Source organism: Chionomys nivalis, chromosome 12, assembly GCF_950005125.1.
Source record: "Chionomys nivalis chromosome 12, mChiNiv1.1, whole genome shotgun sequence".
In the NCBI taxonomy this organism is placed as follows: Eukaryota; Metazoa; Chordata; class Mammalia; order Rodentia; family Cricetidae; genus Chionomys; species Chionomys nivalis.
The window spans coordinates 64809146-64829534 of record NC_080097.1 but is presented as its reverse complement, the minus strand read 5'-3'; the positions used below and the strand labels follow the sequence as shown (position 1 = coordinate 64829534).

The 20389-nt window shown below is 42.4% G+C and overlaps 1 protein-coding gene across 7 annotated transcripts in view; it reads left to right on the top strand.

The window, feature by feature from the left end:
• Fbxo34 (F-box protein 34) overlaps positions 1-20389 on the top strand; it is a 60026-nt gene that overhangs the window by 8252 nt on the left and 31385 nt on the right. The window contains exons 1-2 of one of the 7 annotated variants that reach the window (XM_057786696.1): positions 13322-13354; positions 14635-14695. The exons of 5 other annotated variants lie outside the window; for them this stretch is intronic. The gene's annotated coding sequence lies outside the window, so the exon portion shown is untranslated. Of the gene's footprint in view, positions 1-4017; positions 4117-13321; positions 13355-14634; positions 14696-20389 lie in introns of those variants that run through there. One more of the 7 variants, XM_057786697.1, reaches the window with a different exon arrangement.

Below are 20389 nucleotides of genomic sequence, written 5' to 3'. Positions count from 1 at the left end.
CAGAGATAATTTTTGATTAGCTGGAGTTTCTTAAGATAAAATCTGTATTTGCTAAGGATGTCTCAGAGGACCCATTTACTTTCTTGCTGAAGAACCAGGAGAGGCAGACCAGTTTCCAAAGTAGGGCAGGAGATCTTATTTCAAGTTGAGACATCAGACTTGGTCCCTAGGGGTTCTCAGTACCTTCACAGCCCCCACTCACTTAGTTGTAGAGTGTAGGTTCTGTGGTCCAGGTTGTCGGCTGTTTTAAATGAACAGCTCTCTCACTCTCTCAGTATTGTGATAATGTTGGTTCTTTGGGGTGCTATGAAGAGGACAATCAAAAGATCTGAAAAGAAGTTCAAAAAGGGTCTGAGAACTTGGCCCCCACCCCCAGTTCTTTGGCATGTTATAATGATTAGCTTGATGAAAAAGAAATGCGTTGATGCTTTCATTTGTGGAATTTTATGATCCATTATTTCCTGGGAAATGCATACCCATTTAATAGCATTGATGCTAAGTGCATTAGTTTTTTTGTTTGCTTGAGACAGTATATGCCTTTGGGAATCTTTAGCTTGTCTGTCTTGCTTGAAATGTATTTCTTTGTGTGTAGAGTGTGTCTGGGTATGTGGCTGAGCACACTCAGGCTAGAGGTTGACACTGGGGTTTTCTAGGGATCACTCTTCACCTTATTTATTTTTAAAGATTTCTTTTTGTTTTATGTGTGTGTCTTGCCTGATGTGTGTCTGTGCACCATGTGTGTGCAGTGCCTGTGGAGGCCAGGAGAGGGCATTGGATCCCAGTGAACCTGGAGTTAAAGATAGTTGTGAGCCCCTGTGTAGGGGCTGGGAACTGAACCCTGGTCCGCAAGAGTAGCAAGTGCTCTTAATGGCTGAGCTTTCTCTTCACCCCCTTTGATCTTATGTTCTGAGACAAGGTCTCTCAGTGAATCTGGAATTCACTGATGGACTAGACACTCACAAGAGCCTCTGTCTCTGCCCCCTTGGTGCTGGGATTACAGATTTGGTCTGAAATGCCCTGTTTTTTTTTTTTGTTTGTTTGTTTTTTGTTGTTTTTTTTTTTTTTTTTGTTTTTGTGTGTGTGTGTGTGTGTTGGGGTTTTGAACTCAGTTCCTCATGTTTGGGTAAGACACACTTCACCCTGCTGATCCATTTACCTAATTAAATGTTAACGTAGAGAATGAAGCTTAAGGATTTACCCCACCCCTGACCCACTTTAAGAGACGTGAGAAGGGGAGTGCACACTTGTGAAGATATTGATCTGGCATAGTGTCCCGTGCTTTTAATCCCCACACTTGAAAGCCTGAGACCAGAGGAATGTATGGCAAGACCCTACTTCAGGGAGGGGGAAAAAAGGTGTTTGGCAAGATAGTTCAGGGGATCATCAGGCCTGACGATCTAAATTTAATGACCAGAGCCTACATGGTGGAAGGAGAAAACAACTCTCACAAGTTATTCTGTGACCCACATCCATGCTGCAGCACACAAATGGACGCAAAATAAAAATGTAATCATTTTTTAAAATGCAATCTTTCTTTGGTAAAGGTCTTTTCATGAGCCCTGAGTGTTTTCTAGCATTCTTCTGGTTGGACTAACTCTTGAATCCATCTTTTTTACCACTTTGATTTTATTTATTCACTTTTTTATTTGTTCATTTGTTCATTTAAAACAGGATCTTATTTTGTAACCCTGGCTGGCCTAGAACTTGCAGTAATCAGACTAATTGCCGTTTAAGACATTTTCTATTGGTTTTATCTGGCTGTTAGTATAAACATCTTAGTCAGAGAATTTCAGCTTAATTTCATTTGCCTGGTGTGTTTATTTCTTTTTGTTGTTGTTGTTGTTTTGTTTTGTTTTTTCGAGACAGGGTTTCTCTGTAGTTTTGGAGTCTGTCCTGGAACTAGCTCTTGTAGACGAGGCTGGCCTCAAACTCACAGACATCCGCCTGCTTCTGCCTCCCAAGTGCTGGGATTAAAGGCGTGCGCCACCACCGCCCGGCTGGTGTGTTTATTTCTAAATGGTTACTGCTCATCACACTCACCAACTGTGACTGCTCTGAGTCTTCTACATTTGAATGTCCTGTTCTGCATTGCTGAAAAGTAATATGTTAGAAAGTACAGCCCCGTCTTCAAGAGAGTTTACTTTGAAAAGGTTAGTAATTATTATCTATGCTAACATGTATTCCTTAGGGCCTACTGCTTACTAAGAATTTCTAAATAGTTGATGGTTTTGTTTGTAACTTTCCAAGCTTATTAGACACAATCTGATATTTGACTCTTTTGTTGTTGTTGTTGTTGTTTTACAGTACTGGTGATGAAACCCAGGTCCTCACAAAAACCTAGGGGACACTCTGAGTTACAATTTTGGTCCAACATGTTGTTTTTTCTCTTGACACCAGAAATGGTAGATGATGTCTCCTTTTGTGTTGAAATGTGTGGATGCTTAGCCTTCAAGGCTATTTGTGTTTGCTGTGGATCCATACCCCACTGGAGGGCTGTGTCTCACAACTGGGTACTAGTGCCAGAAAATAGGGCTTGCTGGAGATGTAGCTTTCTGTGTGCATAGCATCTGCAAGACTCCAGTAGTCTTTGGTGCTAAACATCTCAGATTTAATGTATACTTCTAAAGTAGAGAACATTTTTTTTATTTTATGTGATGTAATTATAATCATTACATAGAAATATGTAGAAAATGGAGTCTAAAATTATATATCCAAAAATAGACCCAATCTCAAATGATCTAAGAGTAGTCAGTTTATAAATGTATGATGATGCTTACCAGTAATCCTAACGGGGTGGGGTGCTAAGGCAGGGGGATTTAGTGTTCAAGGCCAGCTTGAGCTACATACAGTGAAACAAAAAGAAAACTATATATGTATAGTGTGTGTGTGTGTGTAGGTGTAGGCAGGTCTTGTTTATGTAACCTAGACTGGCTTTGAACTTCATTCAGATTCTTCTGCCTAGTGTAGGATTATGGGAGATGTACCACCAAGGTTGGCTCAAACAATAAAATTTTACGTATTTATGTTTATGCCGTGGGAAAGGATAACTTAAGCAGATTTGAAGTGGTGTTGACAGCTGGATGTGGTGGCTCACACTTGTAATCCTAATGCTTGAGGAACGGAGGCAGTAGGATACCACAGGAGTCTGAAGACAGCCTGACATACACGGTGAGTATCAGGCTGACTTAGGCTACCTGTTTCAAAAATAAAAAGCGGAAAACAAAACCTGTTGGAAGGGCCACCATATATGGTCAGTTTGATACATCTATTTCTGCATTTAATCCATCTGCAGGCTTGCAAATGTTCTTATTTGCAATTCTTCAGGATCTCTATTCTTGCCCCCCACCCCCCATCTAATAAGCCCTGTTAAATGATTCCTTTGGCTAATGGGACCTCTTTTTTGTTGATCTTTTTTTTTTCTTTAAAAAAATACCCAATTTATTTTTCATTTTATGCCTTTGAGTGTTTTGTTTGGATATCTGTGCAACACATGCATACAGTACCCACAGAGGCCAGAAGAGGGCATCAGAGTGTCTGACATTTAGTTATAGATAGTTGTCATGTGGGTGCTAGGATTTGAATCCTGGGTCATCTAGAAGAAGAGCATCAGATATTCTTAACTGCTCAGCCATCTCCAGCCCCTTGTTGGCTTTTTAACTGCATTTGGTTGCTTTTGCCTGTTTCTATTAAAAACAGGTGAATGAGACATTAAAAGATACCCAGTGTAGCTTAATGGGACATATTTTGTCATCCCTCCTCAAAGGAATTGACTTCTCAGCCTTTCCATTCCCTTTCCTCTTTACAACACTTTAATTCTCTTATAGCTAGTATGAGGTGGTTTGAATAAGAATGGCCCCATAGTCCATATATTTGAAAGGTTGGTCATCAGTCTATGGCATTACTTGAGGGATTAGGAGGTGTGGCTTTATTGAAGGAGGTGTGTCAGAGAGGGTGGGATTTGAGGTTTCAGAAGTCCAAACCAGTCCCAGAGGCTCTCTCTCTTCCTGCTGCCTTCAGATCCGTATGTAGAATTCTGAACTGCTTCTCCAGCACCGAGTCGGCATGCCTGCAGCCTTGCTCCCTGTCATGATGACAATGGACTAAGCCTCTGAAACTGTAAGCTAGCCCCATTTTTAAATGCTTTTCTTTCTAAGAGTTGCTGTGGTCATGATGTCTCTTTTGGCAGTAGAACACTAAGACATAGTGGTTCTTCAGGCAATTCCATAAAGAATCATGTAAAACTATGGCCATGTTGTAAATGGTTCAGAATGCCAAAGGTGTTGTTTCCTTCATCTGTCTACTGGTTACCCAGTCCCCTCTTTAGAAACAGCAGGATTGCTTGCGTATTACCTGCTTTTTCAGCACATACTAAAACAAACATATAAAATACAAATCTAAAAAAAAAAATTAAAAAATAAATATATGGTGCTTTGCTTTGTTAATTTTTAAAACATTTTTGTCATTCTTTACATCTTAGTATATGACCAAAGTAGATAGAAAGTCTGAACAGTGGGTTAAAAGCAAGTATTTCGGATGTTGCCAGGCGGTGGTGGCGCACGCCTTTAATCCCAGCACTCGGGAGGCAGAGGCAGGCGGATCTCTGTGAGTTCGAGACCAGCCTGGTCTACAGAGCTAGTTCTAGGACAGGCTCCAAAGCCACAGAGAAACCCTGTCTCGAAAAACAAAAAAAAAAAAAACAAAAACAAACAAACAAACAAAAAAAGTATTTCGGATGCAAGAGTCCAGGAAGCACTTAGGCGTGGTGCACTTTTTGTAATGGTACTCTTTCTCTCTCACTCTTTTAAATTAAGGTATAATTAACACTGGAAAAATGCACGTATATGGCACAGCTGGCTCTGGGGTTTTGATTGTCGGTACTTGTAAGTGCTGCCTGTGCTTTCCAGGCTCTGGGGTTCTTTCCCTTCATGTACGCTCCAAGTCTTTGGGGGCCTATCTGGATCTCCAGATGGAACTGTTCTAGGCAGTGGGGTTCAAGGAGCAAAGGTTACATGCCAGCCTTTTAAAAAGGAAAGTTTCTAGAAGCTACCCCTTCACAGCAGTTTTGTTAGCCAGGATGCGTTGTTATGGTCACATGAGAAGTCAGGGAGTTTGGAGATCCAGCCGTCACCATCTTTCTGTATCTAGTGAACACCACTTCTGTGCTGTCTGCGAGTCCCCAGAAGCTGAGCTGCTGCAGAGGACAGGGTGCTGGAGAGCACATCTGCTTTTTCTTGCTGTTACAGTTTTTATAGTTGTTAATCTTGTAAGTATAAAGGAATTATGGCTGAGGCCATCTCTGATTGGCCCAGTAGTATAGGTAGAGAAAGTAATTCTATCCTAATCCCCTAATGCATTGACAGCGCCTTGAAAATGCGGACTGTCCATCAAGCAGATGATTGACACACATACAGCACATTTCTTTGTCCTAACAGGAAACTAATGGTTGACGGAAAAGAAGAAAGGCTTGAACTCAGAAATGCTTCAGATCAGCGTGGTCATGAGTGGAGGAAGCATAGTGTGTCAGCCTGCTGCAGTACAGCCGCAGGGCAGGAGTGTGTCAGCCTGCTGTAGTACAGCCGCAGGGCAGGAGTGTGTCAGCCCCCTGCAGTACAGCCGCAGGGCAGGAGTGTGTCAGCCTGCTGCAGTACAGCCGCAGGGCAGGAGTGTGTCAGCCTGCTGCGGTACAGCTGCAGGGCAGGAGTGTGTCAGCCTGCTGTGGTACAGCTGCAGGGCAGGAGTTTGAGAGCCTCTGTCAGCAAAAATGAAAACTAAATTAGGGCACAAGGTTAATTTAACTTAATTTTTTATTTTTTGTCTATTTTTCTTTCATATTCATTTAACCTGTAGGTGGAATATTCACAGTCTACCTGCTTCAGCATCCCAGCGCTGTGATTTCTAATTGTTCTCTTAGCCAAAAGAGGAAAAAGCAAAATAATAAACATATGTCCTATTTGGCTCTCTTTTACAGAAATTTGCATGTTTTGTTTTTTCATGTAATTATTTTTGTTGAGATTCTCTAAATTTTCTTTTTACTCTCCAGTTCAGATGGATTCAGATTACATAAAATATATTTTGCCAAAACTCTTTAGTAGGCTGTTGAGTTGTTTCAAGTGCATTTCTATGCTGGGTGTGGTAGGGTATGCCTATAATTCCAGCACTCAGATGCATGAGGCCAGTCTGGGCTACATAGTGAAGGTTTTTGTTTTGCTTTGTTTTTGCTTTTTTTTTTTTTTAATTTAAAAAAGTACGAATAGGAACTGTGAGTTGGTCTCTAGAAAAGTTGGTAGTGTTTTTCCAGCTAATACTATGGAGAGTGTTCCAAGCTATCTTTACTGCTGAAATAGATCGGAGCAGTTACTAAAAGGTGATCTATAGGCTCAGGACTTGAGCAGCAGCCCAGGTTGTATAAGGAGCCTTGTGCCCCCTCCCCCATGAAGGAAAGTATGTGTGTATTTTTATACCACATGGTGAGGGCTTAGCAGAAATCTCTTAGCTCTCATGGCATACGGCATGTATTACCTTGTACTTAGTATACATATTAACTCTGCTTTTCTCTCTGAATTTTGGGGAAGTGTTAGAAAAAGGGTTATGTTTCTGATTGGGAACCTTTACATGGCTGTTACCAAATACCTGAGAGAAATAAAGGAGAAAGTGTTGATTATGGTTGCTTGTTCCAGAAGGATTTCAGTCCATCTTGGCAGGGAAGGCAGATGATGGAGTGGACCTCAAATGGGAGCCTGAGGTGCTGGCCTATTCGCATAGTGACAGACCAGTGGTGACAGACCAGTAAGCTTCTAGGACAAGGGGCAGGGATGACCTTCAGATGCCCACCCTAGGCGGGAAACAAGTGTCCTAACAAAAGATAGCAACAGACTTTTCAGTTCCAGCCAGACCAACTCAGTAGCAGTGTTTTGTGCTTTCTAGGAGGGAAGGGAACGTAAATATTATAAGGCAAGTGATCATACTTTTGAATTATCACTAATTAAAGAAACTTTAATGAGAGCTTGGTACCCATTACCTACAGCAGGGGTTTTGAGATACTTCCAGTGCAGTCGCCCTCATTTGCCCGGAGGTCAGATTTCTCCTTATTTCTCCTGTGTCTTAGAGCACAACAGCATAGCAGTGAAGGCCGCATGTCAAAGACTCCGTTACTGAGCTGTGTGACTTCAGGGTCCGGCCTAAGGTTTTTACCGCTTACTTTACATTGAAAATGGCACAAACCATAGTGTTACAGAGAGATTCGTTAAGTGAGTACATAAGTTGTTTTGTTTCACGAGCACATACTTTTTGGGGGAAACTGGAGCTATAAGAAGCTGAGGCAGTGTCTGATGGTTTGCGCATTGTTGACATACACTATTATCTAACTAGTTAGACCAGCAAGCACTGGGCCTGAGATTCGTATTGGTGCCTCCCTGTGTCTGGGTTGCTGTCATTAAATAGATAAATCTAACTCCTTTGGACTATTAGATATCACCTCAAGAAAGTCTGTGCTGACACCCTATTTAATCGCCACTGCTGATTTTCCTTTGTGCTTCCCAACTCCCTTGCGCTTCACCTCTCTAAATATTACAGTCAGTCAGAGGCAGCAGTCACAAGTGTGTACTGCTGGGTAACAAGTGTAGTTTAGGTGGGTAGATCTGTGATCCATCTTTTTACCTTAGCACTGTGCTCCTTGAGTGCTGAGTGCTATGATTAAAGATGTGTGCCACTGCGCCTGGCCTGAAATACTTACACATGTCTGCTGTTTATAGCCCTTTTTAACTCTGTTAGTCCTTGAGAGCTTTGTTTCTTTGTCTACTGTGTTCCAAGTACTTAATAGATGCTCAGAAGACATTTGTCACCCGCAGAAGGTAGGAAGAATGTAACTATGAAGTTAGCAGCAAAATAGTTTACATAGAAAATATTTGTGGGGGCTAGAGAGATGGCATTGCCTGATCTTCCAGAGGTCCTGAGTTCAATTCCCAGCAACCACATGGTGGCTCACAACCATCTGTAACCTTCAGGCATACACGCAGAAAGAATATTGTATGCATAATAAATAAATAAATAAAGTAGAAAATATTTAAAAGAAAAGAAAACATTTGTGTTTAAAAGTATTTTCATTAATTAATTAATTTAGGATGGAGCCCACCTTTAATCCCAGTACTTTGTTTCCTGCCTTTTAGAACAATTTTGAAGCAATGGAAGACACACAAGCATGCACACGTGCACACACGTGCATATACACACGAAGGCATGTTAGGATGTGGGGCCTGGCTAGTGGAAGAAGGTCACTAGGGTGGGCATCTGAAGGTCATGCCTGCCCCTCGTCCTGAATGTTTACTGGTCTGCCACTATGCAAGGGAGGCAGAGGCAGACAGATCTCAGAGTTCAAGGCCAGCCTGGACTACAAAATGAGTTCCAGGACATCCAGGGCTACACAAAGAAACCGTGTCTCAAAAAAAAAAAAAAAAAAAAAACCAAAAACCAAATAAATAAATATAAAAATAATAATTTAGGAGCTTAAAATAATAAAAAATATTTATTTTGGAGACTACTGTGTCCTGTAATGATAGCAAAGACAGAGAGACAAGGAGTGTGTGTGTATACACACACACATTTTTCCCCCTCTCTTTTGACATTGCTGAGTCTTCAACCCAGGGCCTTGCACATGCTGAGCAGGTGTACCGTGCTAAGCTACATCCCCAGCAAAGACTGTTTATTCTGTTGGTGGAAAAGGAGCTGAGTTTTGGCTTGATATGACTCAGTTCAGATCCCCAGCACTTACATAAAAAGCTAGGCACCGCAATAATGCTGTAATCCCAGAATTAGGGAGGCAGATAGAGTTAAGTTAGCTAGCTAGCTAGGCAGCCTACCTGAGTCAGTGAGCTCCAGGTTCAGTGAGAGACCCTGGTCTCAAAATTGAAGTAAAGAGTGATGAAGACATCCTGTATTGGCTCCACACCTGTGCATATATGTGCATGTTCGTCTGTACATACACTGTATATACACACAAAGCTGAAAGGTCAAAAGAAAAATACAGCATCTGCCTTGTGCCTAGTGCAGCATCTTTTCAGCTTAATAGGGATGGGATAGTGAGGAGAACTCCATTAGATTCCAGTTGTCCCACAGTGTGCAAATAAACATCTGTCTCCTATCGGAGCCCTTGAGGCTTCAACAGAGTGAGGTATGGCAATGTAGTAACTTGCTTGATTTCACTCTTCATCTGGAGTTGTGGTTTGAATCTGAAATGTCTCCCAAGGACTCCTGCATTGAAGCCTTTCCCGCTAATGCAGTAGTGCTCAGAGGTGGGGCTCTGGAGCTCTGGGCCATGCTAGGCAAGTGCTCCATCCCTAAGCTGTAGCCTTAGCTGGGTTTACAGCTCCTTACCATCAGGCTTGGAGTGTCTCATTGTGACATAGTTTGCATTTCCCCAACAGCTCATGTGAGTTACCGTCTCTTCATGTTTGTTAGTATATCTTTTTTGGAGAAATGTCTCTTAAAGCCCTAGTTATTTTGTGAGGATTGAACCCAGGGCCCAATACATGTATATGTCTTGTCACATATAGTCCATCTGGGATATTTGTCTTCACTTGTTTTAACCTAGTTTAAGGCCTGGAAATAGTCAGTCTTCCTTGCTAATACTCATAGTCTTAGTTTGTCTTTACTGATGTCCTGAGACTGTTGGTAGTGAGAGTAGTCAGACTATTGAGACTGAGTCTGGGTAGCGTTTATTTATGTTTTGTTCCTTGAATTTACTGTGTAGAGGAGGTTGACCTTGAATTTCTAATCTTGCTTCTTTACAACTGCTGGGATTATAGGTGTTAACTGCTTCTGGTTTTGTACAGTCTGGGGATCGGACCTAAGGCTTCCAGAATAGTAGGCAGTGCCATGATTGTGAAGATGATTTTCCATGGCTCTCCAGATGTGCTAACCCTGCAGCTTTCCCAGATGTGGGAAAGTGGACTGCATAGTTTGTGGTAGTGGGGGCTGTTCTTGTTCTCCCCTGAAAGGGAAAACTGTTTGGCAAGTACTCTGCTAAATGAATCACATTCCTAGCTCCTCAGCACCCTGTTTGAGGCAGTCTTAAGTAGCCCAGGCAAGCCTTGAACTACTGGCTTCCTGGCTCCACCTCAACTGCTGGGATTCACCTGGAGGTTCAAAGCATAGTTGTGGAGGAGTTGGTTTAGCTCTGATGGGGACTCCTGGTGGATGACTTTACAATGGTGGAAAGGCTTGGGAGGGAGAGAGCACTGCTGGGAAACCACCTTAGCCCTTCCAAAGCCAAAGCCACCACAACCCAAGAATCCTTCCTTCCTTCCTTCCTTCCTTCCTTCCTTCCTTCCTTCCTTCCTTCCTTCCTTCCTTCCTTCCTTCCTTCCTTCCTTCCTTCCGTCTGTGGTGGTGACAGTAGAGGGGCATTACAGAGTATTCTAATGAGCCATCGGCCAAACAGTAGCCAGACGGGGAGTCATTAGAGGAGTTGATTGAGCCAAACATTGAGAAATCAATGCACTCATTTAACATACACACATGTATATTTTAAAATGCAAATTTTAAAGGGCCTCAAAACATTTTTTTAAAAAAAGAACATATGATTAAACTTGGGATTCTGTGTAAAAAAAAATTGAACAAATGATTTTTCTGCTTTTAAGGTACACGAAAGAATATCTAATTTATTGCTTAGTTATTGTGTGGCATTCTACTGCTAAGGAGACAAAGTTGTTGGTAAATACCTCAATTCTAATGAAACTGGCTGAAGGTATATGATTATGCTTCTAGTTTTAGTATTTGCCATGGTGGTTTTATTCTAACATTAAAAGCTTTAAAAAAATCTGCTGTGAGGCCGGGCGGTGGTGGTGCACGCCTTTAATCCCAGCACTTGGGAGGCAGAGGCAGGCGGATCTCTGTGAGTTCGAGACCAGCCTGGTCTACAAGAGCTAGTTCTAGGACAGGCTCCAAAACCACAGAGAAACCCTGTCTCGAAAAAAAAAAAAAAAAAAAAATCTGCTGTGTATTTGAGTGTTGTACTTTTTCTGTTGTCAGTAGTGGAGTATGTTTAATAGTTGGGAATACTAGTCCTCTAAATCACTGGCACAATTACTGTCAGTCTCATCTGAGAAAATATTTCTAAGAATATATTGAGGTGCTAATTAGACATGATCTAAAGTCATTATGGGTGTTCTTTGATTCATAGACATCAGTTGTAAAACAGCAACAAACCCTTCACAAAATGTGCAGGTAGCAGCGCCCACGGTGTCCAGAGAATAGCAGTGTCTACTTCAGAGTTTGTGTAGGGCCTGTGTGAAATGGTTTGTTAGTCTTTGTGCTGTATTCTGTCAATTAAATAGGTCCTAAATATTGATTTTTAATTCTTTTCTTATTTTGTTATTCTAAAGTGTCTTCCAGACCTGGCATGATGGCTCCCAGCTGTCATCCTGGCCCGGTCAAGGAGTTGTCATGAGTCTGAGGCTAGCCAACATACATAGAGTTACAGGCTGGTTGTGGGCAGAGGGAGACCCCTGTTGGAAAACCACTGAAACAAAAAAACCTCACTCAAATTCCTGGTATATAATGTAGAAAATTTTTGTTATGTATTTTTGGCAAATGATGGGACTTAATTTGTTTTCACGTTAGTGTGTTTCTTCAGGACTTACCAGCCGCTTCAGTCTTAAGTGTTGTTTTTTCCCGTTAAGTCATCGTAAGCACCAAATAATTTGAGTTCTTACCCATTTTTGTTATAGTCATCTTTCTAGGCTGCTGGTGTAATTTTTAAAAAATGTTTTTGAAGAAGCTGGGGAGATGGTTCATTAGGTAAAATATTTGCCTCGTAAGCCTAAGGACCTGCGTTTGATCTCTAGAACCCATTTTTTTAAAAAGGCAGCTCAATCTGTGACTTGCTTGGAATCCTAGTGCTGGGGAGGCAGAGATAGGTGGGTGGATCTTCTGAGCTTGCTCGCTAGTCAGCCTAACCTACGTGCTGGGTCCCGATGATGTAAGAGGGGGACAGCTGGTGACTGTTCCCAAGGTCGCCCACTGCTTTCATGTGCATACACACAGATGTTTAGGATAGAGATTAGAAATACGGGCTGAAGGAATAAATCAGTGGTAGTCACCAGTAGGCTAGGGGGTTTGTTGATAACTGGATAGAAGTCAGGAGTAGGCAAGTGAGGTTTGTTTAGGATTAGCAGCTCCAAGTGTTAGTGGTACAGCTCTCAGTGTTACTGTATCCTCTGAGTGCTGGCAGCTCAGCTCCCTGCCACCGTGGTGACTGCTTAGCAGCCATCTCCTGTAGCCTTGTCACAGACCTTCCATCACTGCCCGCTGCTCCTTCACCCTCCCAGTCTCAGGTCTTTGTAGACCTTTGTCTCTTTCCTGACTGCTCTCCAGGGTTCATCCATTCTAGCTGGGGGGTGTGCTTAGAGCTAATTGCCCCCTGGTGTTATCTGCTGGTCCTGTAACCAGCTCAACCTGTTCTAGATGATGAGTAGTTCCTAAAACCTGTAAGGTCACTGAACTAAGTCTTGTTGGGGTCTGTGACACAGTACGGGAAGGCAGTGCACGCACACAAGACATGGCTCCCAGACTGAAGCATTTGAGGGGATGGTTGGTTATATAGGCAGCCATGCATGTAGTCGTACATCTGTCTGCTAGGCACACACTTTTTGCACAGTCATACTAGGCTGCACAGGAGTACTTGGTTTGCCTGTCCTGTCTCTGTGAGTCAGGGAGGTGGCGGGGTGGGTGGGGAGGCGGGGTGTGGGAGTAAAAGCTTTTACAAAGGGTGGGGTGGAGGGCAAAGTTTCCTAGGGGTTTGGCAGCACATCTGGAGTGGTTGTGGCTGCAGCAGTCTCTGAGGCAGTGGTTGATAGAGACGCTGTTGAAGTAGAAGCAGTGGCTTCTGTAGCTGTCACTGTACTTTCTGTGGCCGCAGTAAGACTCTGTAGGATGGCTGCAGCTGACAGTCTTTCTAAGTGGCTGTGAGAGGTTTAGAGCATCCATTGCTGGCTGTGATAAGGACAGCTCAATGGATCAACAAAGAAGTTTATTTAGGGCTCAGTGAGTGGAGAAAGGGACTTGTTATCAAGCCTGACAGCCGGAGTTCAGATGCCTGGATCCAGGTGTATGGTGAAGAGAGAACTGAGCCTGGCCTCTGAGTGAGTGTGTGTGTGCGCGCGTGTGTGTGTGCACCTGATTATTTGATGGAAGTTCGTGTGGCTTCTACAGAAGTGGCCGAGTTGAAGTTGTAGTTGCTGCTGCCTTTGATGAGACCTTAGAAATGGCAGTGCCACTGAGTTCAGCTTTTTGTCACCTTGAGTCATCTGGGAAGAGTGAGCCTCTCTTGAGAAAGTGCCTCCATCAGATCGGCCTGCAGGTAAGCATGCGGGGCATTTTCTTCTACACATTTTTTTTTTTTTTTGATTTTTCGAGACAGAGTTTCTCCGTAGCTTTTGGTTCCTGTCCTGGAACTAGTTCTTGTAGACCAGGCTGGCCTCGAACTCACAGAGATCCGCCTGCCTCTGCCTCCCGAGTACTGGGATTAAAGGCGTGCGCCACCACCGCCCGGCTCTTCTACACATTTTTAAATTTTATGTATTTCGGTGTTGGCCTCCATGTTGTGTCTATGCACCAGTCCTGTGTCCAGTGCCTGTACAGACCAAAGGAGGGCGTCAGATCCCCTGGAAGGAGTTACAGACAGTTGTAAGCTGCCGTGTGGGTGCTGGGAATTAAAACTAGGTTCTCTGGAAGAGTAGCCAGTGGATTTAACCTGGTCCTCTCTCCAACTCATATAGTTGAGATTGGTGAACAGCATCATATAAGGTGAATAGACTTCATATAAGGGAGAGAGTGAAGTTAGGAATGCTCGTTTCCTGAGGGTTACAGCAGTAGCATACATCAGACCAGACTTTTGGCCTTGTGTTGTTTCCTGAGGTCCCCGGTCCCTTTCTGCTCTCGCTAACTGTATCTGAAGCGGAGTCCTCAAGCTGCAGCAGCTGAGTATCCTGATAGGCTTTCGCTGACACTGCCTCTGCAAAGCAGCCTTTTGAAAATGGTATCTCACATGTAGCATCCAATGCATATAAGTTTACAAGTTATAGAAGGAAATAAAATATTATCTTCCAACTCTGTTTTTAAAAACTGGCCTTATTTGTGTCTTGAAAAAGGAAGCCTTTTTCCGATACTGCTTTTTAAGTAGTAAGGTTTTACTGTGTAAAGGAGAAAGGGCACTTCATCCTTTGTCCTAATAGCTAATTCCAAGATAGTTAAATGTGATCTCCACCCATTTCGTTAGGCTGCAGCCTTTGCTCTCCTGAACCTAAGACTGATTATTCAAAATTACTTTGTGTGTGCTTTGGCACAGCATGAAGGGACCCTAATAACAACTGCCATTATGTTTTACACAGCTTGTAGTTACTTCTACAAATAAAAGGGCACAACAGGAGAGCATGGCAGGTCAAAGTTCTGCTCCCAGTGTTAGATAAAATCTGTTCTACACTTCGATGCCTTTGTATTTCCTTTGCGACCTACCTACTGTATTTTCTGTTCCTTGTTAACTAAAATGTGTTTGTGACTCACTCAAACTTAAACATGTGTGCAATATATCTAACCATATTGACTTTTTTCTTTTTCTTTCTTTCCTTTTTATCTTGTAAGATGAGGCCTTACTGTGTTGCCCAGACTGGCTTCACTCTCCCTTTGAATTCTTTTCACAGTGGTAAGCGAAGCAAATGTGCGACTTAGTATGTTTGAACAGCTAAGCACTTAAATAATTGTGCATGACTCTTGTCCATCAAATGTTTATTTAGTTTTATCTCGTTTAGAATATACACTTTGGGGTAGAGCTTGTTTTCCTTTCCTTTCTTTTTTCTCTTTTTTTTTTTTTTGAGACCGTTTTGCTGTGTAGCTCTCTTTTCTACTGCTGTGAAGAGACACCATGACCAAGCCAACTTAGAAAAAAAAAAGAAAGCGTTTAACTGGAGGCTTACTTACAGTTTCAGATGGTGAGGCAGGAAGCATGGCAGCAGGCAGAGAGGCACGGTGCTGGGGCAGGAACAGAGAGCTTACCTATGCACAGGCAGCGGGCAAAGAGAGGCTGGGTCTGTCCTGGGCTTTTGAAACCTCAATGCCCAGAATACACCTCCTCCAAAAAGGTCACACCTCTTAATCCATTGGTTTTCTTGCCTTTGCTAAGCTAGCATTGCTGGCATGTGGCCCCACATCTTCCCTTTATTGTATCTAGTAAGTGATATGGAAGGAGAATGTAAATACCCAGCGTGGAACTCAGGAAAGCGCCTGTATTGCTTCAGAACGTTATCTCAATAATACTTGCCCACTGACCTCTTTAGGAGAGACCTTCATGGCACCTTTATGTGACTATTAGCATTTATTTCCATTTCATTGACTGACAAGTGGAGGGTCAGAAAAAACAATCATTTTGCTTAGAGTTGCAGACACATAATTCCAGTTCATATATATACATATATATGTTTATATACACAATATGTGTATGCACACATTTGTATATATATATACATAATCATGTTGAGACTGTTGTTCTGAGGACGAAACCAGGGCTTTATACTTGAGTATTCTGCTACAGAGTTGCTAAGTCTACCCCCTCTGCTCCTGGGGAAAAGAACCTTGTCACTCCCAGCTTCCCTTAGTTGCTTATAGTTCTCTGTGGGTTGAGGTCTTGTGGGCTTTTCTCTCCACGTGGGCATCTGTATTGGTGTCATCTTTCAGCTCTTGTTTGGGCAGTCACGTTGGTAAGCCTTATGGGTGTAGTTTCTGATATTACTGGAGACACTCAGAGCAGACTCCCTCATCTTCTGGCTCTTAACAGTATTTCCACCTCCTCTTCTGCAATGATTGCTGAGCCTTAGGTGTGGGAGTATTTTGTAGATGTCTCGTGAGGTGGGTGCCTGACAACTCTTGTGTTTTGATTGGGTGTAGTTTTCTGTAGTGGTCACCTGTCTGCTATACTGAGAAATTTCCATCATGGGGGCTGAAGATTTGCTTGTTGAGTTATAAAAACAGTGTTTAGGTTGTTGTTAGGATTGTGCTCACTTACTAAAGTAGTGGTTGTAGGTTCTCCGATAGCGGTGCCCTCACTAGCGCAGAGTAGCTAGCCAGGTTTCCAGTACCAGGTGTAGTTTCCCTCTTGTTGAGCAGGATAAGTAATCTTCTATCACATCCTGCTTGCTGCAGAAATCTTGTAAATGTTTGTTAGTCACTAACTAGAAATTAAGGTGGTAAAAACTTGTTATTAGAGCCTGCTACTTAATTTGTTTAAAAGGAAAAACTAGAAGCAGAGGCAGGAGGATCTCTTGAGTTCTAGGCCAGTCAGGGTTACACAGTGGAGACTGCCTTGGGGGTTGATGCTAAGAAACTGGACTGGGCACGTGGTTCAGTATTAGATTGCTGACCTAGCATGCCTGAGTTCCTCAACTGAATTCTATAATTGATTTTCTCTTGTGGACACATCCACACACTTTAAAATATGCCGAACGCTCTGCCAGAGGAGTTTATTGCACACCCCTGGATTAAAGATTAAGGATTAAATAGCTCTGCTTGGTTCTGGTTTAGGGTAGCACTCTATCAGACTGAATCAAGGACTTCCAGACTGATAATCTCTGCTGATGTCACACGTCTCTCATACTGAGTTTGGGTGGCAGTAAAGACAAATTTGTGGTTGTGATCATCTGCTTTTCTTTTGTTTCTTTTTATTGATGTTTTCCTTATCTCTGTTTTGGATACATTTATTTGGAAGAATTAAGGTTGTAAGTAGTTGTTCCATTTGATGGCTTTAGGAAAAGACCTTTGGAGGTTATCTGCTGTGGATTTTCCAGGCAGGAGGACTAGCTTGCCAGGAACAGACATTACCAAATAACACATGAACTATGCAAAATATTTCTGAGACAGGTCAGTTGGGAAGTTGTTTTACCTTAGAAATATGAGATCATTGGCTCCTGAGTGAGAGGGGGCTGGGGAGTGACAGTAGTTGAGGATTAACTGGCTTAAGGAAGGAAATAGGAATAAAGTTAGTAAGAATTTATGGAAAACTGAAAAACTTAATTGGAACACAAAGACTGCTGGAGTGGTCAGATGTTGGGGGTGGAGGGGGTGGGGGTGAGCCATTATTCCAAGTGTTACAAGTTTATCTTTAGCCGATAGGTTACAATGAGTTTCCAGATCCTTATCAGTGGTTATAGGAGTACTGTTTTAATAGTGATAATGAGGCAGCTGTTCCCAGGAGGAGACTTAGTCATGCAGGATTGTCAGAGCCCAGAAATAGTTTGGGAAAACTCAGGATGGAAAAAAGCAAACTGTTTCAAAACAAAACAAAAACTTGAAGCTGTTTTTTAGGGATGGTGATATGGGAATTTTCAGGTGGCAACCATCTCCTATCCAGGGAAGCGGTGAGCTTTCCAGAAGGCATCTGGAGGACTGCAGGTTAACATGAAGTGTGAAGAGTGTGAAATTGAAAACAGCTACTGATCTGAAGTTAGGGTTTTTTTGTTTGTTTTTTTAGGGTTTTTTTATTTGTTTGGTTTGTTTTTTTGGATTTTTGAGACAGGATTTCTCTGTATCTTTGGAGCCTGTCCTGGAACTAGCTTTTGTAGACCAGGCTGACCTTGAATTTACAGAGAACCACCAGCCTCTGCCTCCCTGCCCGAATGAAGTTAGATTCTTTATATAAGTTGGCTAAACAATTTTACATTAGAAAAAACATCTGGTAGCAGCTTTGATTTAAAAAGGAAAGATTTATTTTTATTTACGTGTAAGTGTGTTTGTGTGTGCACAGGTGCCCAAGAAGGTCAGAAGGCAGAGTTTCAGTCTGTTGTGAACCGCCTGATGTGGGTGCCAGAACTGAACTAGGTAGGGTCCTGTAGTAGAGCAGTAAGCTCTCTGAGCAACCGAGTCATCTCTCCAGGCCCTGGAGATAGAAAAATTTAAATAGCATTTCATACTGTGGGATTATTCTGCCAGGTGTTAGAAGTGTTCATGAACTTTTAAACTGCACTGCTCTTTAACACCAGGGTATTGGTTAGCATCGTTAGGCCAAAAAGGGTGAAAGGGTAGGCTGCCTTTATGTTTGTCTATTTTATTTCAGATCTAGGAGCAAGAGAATTTTTATGTTAGGATTACTTTATGGCTGCCTGAATACTAGCATAGCAAACTATGAAACCAGTTTTTCTAAAATCCAGAAGTAATAATATACCAAATTAAAACAAATAAGTCACTCTTAAGGAAATAAATGCAAACATGTAGCTGCCTTGGTTGAATTACAGTCCACATATTGTCTCAGCTTTCTGTGCTAAGCAAATTCCTCCTTAATATGATTCCATCATAGTCATCGTCATCCTGTCTGGAAACATCATTTACTGCATGAATTGTGTTTTGAAAACTCAGGCCTTGGTAACACCCCCACCCTCAGAGCTGAGGACTCAGCCCTGGGCCTTCAGCTTCCTAGGCAAATGCTTTGTCACTGAGCTAAATCCCCAACCCTAACTGAACTTTCCTAACTGAACAGAATCAACCTTAAAGCTACCTAAAGAAGTGGACAGGTGGGCTCAGTGAGTTGGAGCTTTTCTGCACAGTTCAATTCAGATTACCTGATTGATCCCAGGAATCCATGGTGGAAGGAGAAAACTGACTCCCAAAAGAAATCTCCGACCTCCACACATGTGCCTGAATACACATACTCAGAAATCATAATAAAATAAAAACGTTTATAGAACGCACTTAAAGGTGTAAACTAGAAACAATTGGTATCCAGTTAAAACAGTGTATTTCATATTTCAGGTTATTTAGATACTAAAATATTACCTTCAGTGTTGGAAAGTATGAAAGATCAAAGGTGTTGCCATCGTAGGGCACATTTGAGAATTTATTGTGTTGATCATTTTAACTTCTTACACAATATGAAGTGGAAACAGTCTCTTTATGGTGCTTTAAATATTGTCTTAGAAAAACCAGAGTGTGACCGAATGTAGCAGCCGTTGAAGTAACTCCCTCGTTTCCTGAGGTGAGTTGGGTATACCCTGTGACATGGGAACAAAGCAATTAAAAAGAACTTGGAGTTACGGAAAGTTTGGAGTGTCACACAGAATCAGATAGCTATAGTTTTTGTTGTAAAAACGTGATGTTTCTAAAATAAGAGAATTTCTTCTGTGGGAAATGATCAATTATTCATTTGAAAAAGGAGTTACGAGGGGGGCGAGAGAGGCCGCACAGCTGTTAAGACCCTTGTGCTCTTGCAATGTGTGGGAGTTTGGTTCTCTGCACCTGCATGAGTAGTTTACAAATACCTGTGTCTACCTCCAGAGGCATGGCATAGTCTGGCCTCCAAGGGTACCCACACTAAAGTGCACATGTCCACACATAGACACATACGCACACAGTTAAAACTAAAATCTTCTATAAAAGAATTATGACCTAAATAGTTGAAGTTTTGTTACACTTTTGTATTTTGATCTAATATTAAATGCATGCAGTGTGTTCAGTAGCTCTGTAAGAGTTGCTCTGAAGAACAGCAGCATTTAAAAAGCAGTAGTGCTTTTCATCCCCAGCTTTCCCCTGGAGACAGTGCTTTCGCGTACTCCTTTTCATTGGCTTAGATTTTCTCCATAGTCTTACTGCTCTTCCTTGCCCAGGCTGGCCTCAGACCATGGCAGTCTTCTCTCCTCGGTCTCCTAAACTCTGAGATGTGGGCATTTGCCACCATACCTGTCTTACTCTGTGTTATTAGCAGCATTGTTTCTTCTTTATTTTATTTTATTTTGATCTGGGTTTCAAGTAGCCCAGGTTAGGCTCAAAGTTACTGTGTAGCTGAGAATGGCCTGAGCTCTCGAGCCTCTTGTCTGCCTCCTTTCCAGCTACTGGGATTACATGGCTTTGCACCATGGGTAAGCATTAATAGAATTCCCACATTCTGGTTGTTGACTTTTCAGCTTCAGGTATGAGGATTCAGTGTTTTCCTCATCCCCAGAAAGGTTTGTCTTTTGCTCTTTTACCGCTTGCTTAGATTGTTGTTTGGTGTTTCTGTGCTGAGACTGAAAGCACTCCTCACTTAAGCTAGCGCACTTTCAGAAAACTACTTTCCCTGGCATTTATATAGTTATATTATCTATTTCATTAATCTACTTCGTCTTTTCCATGTCCTCTCAGGCCTCCCAGTAGCCCTGTGCTCCTGAGGACTCACGCCCCCAGGACCACTTGGGTTCATGCTGAGGTACTCTGCAGTGTCCCACCTCCAGCAGTGCCTGTTTGTGTGGGGTTCTTGTTTGCAGCTTATGTCTTCTTTATCCTGCTTTAGATCCCATTACCCCATCTGTCCTTGTCCAGGCCCTCGACCACCTCTCCCAGTGATGGGAATTGAACCCAGGACTCTGCATTGTAGGTGAAC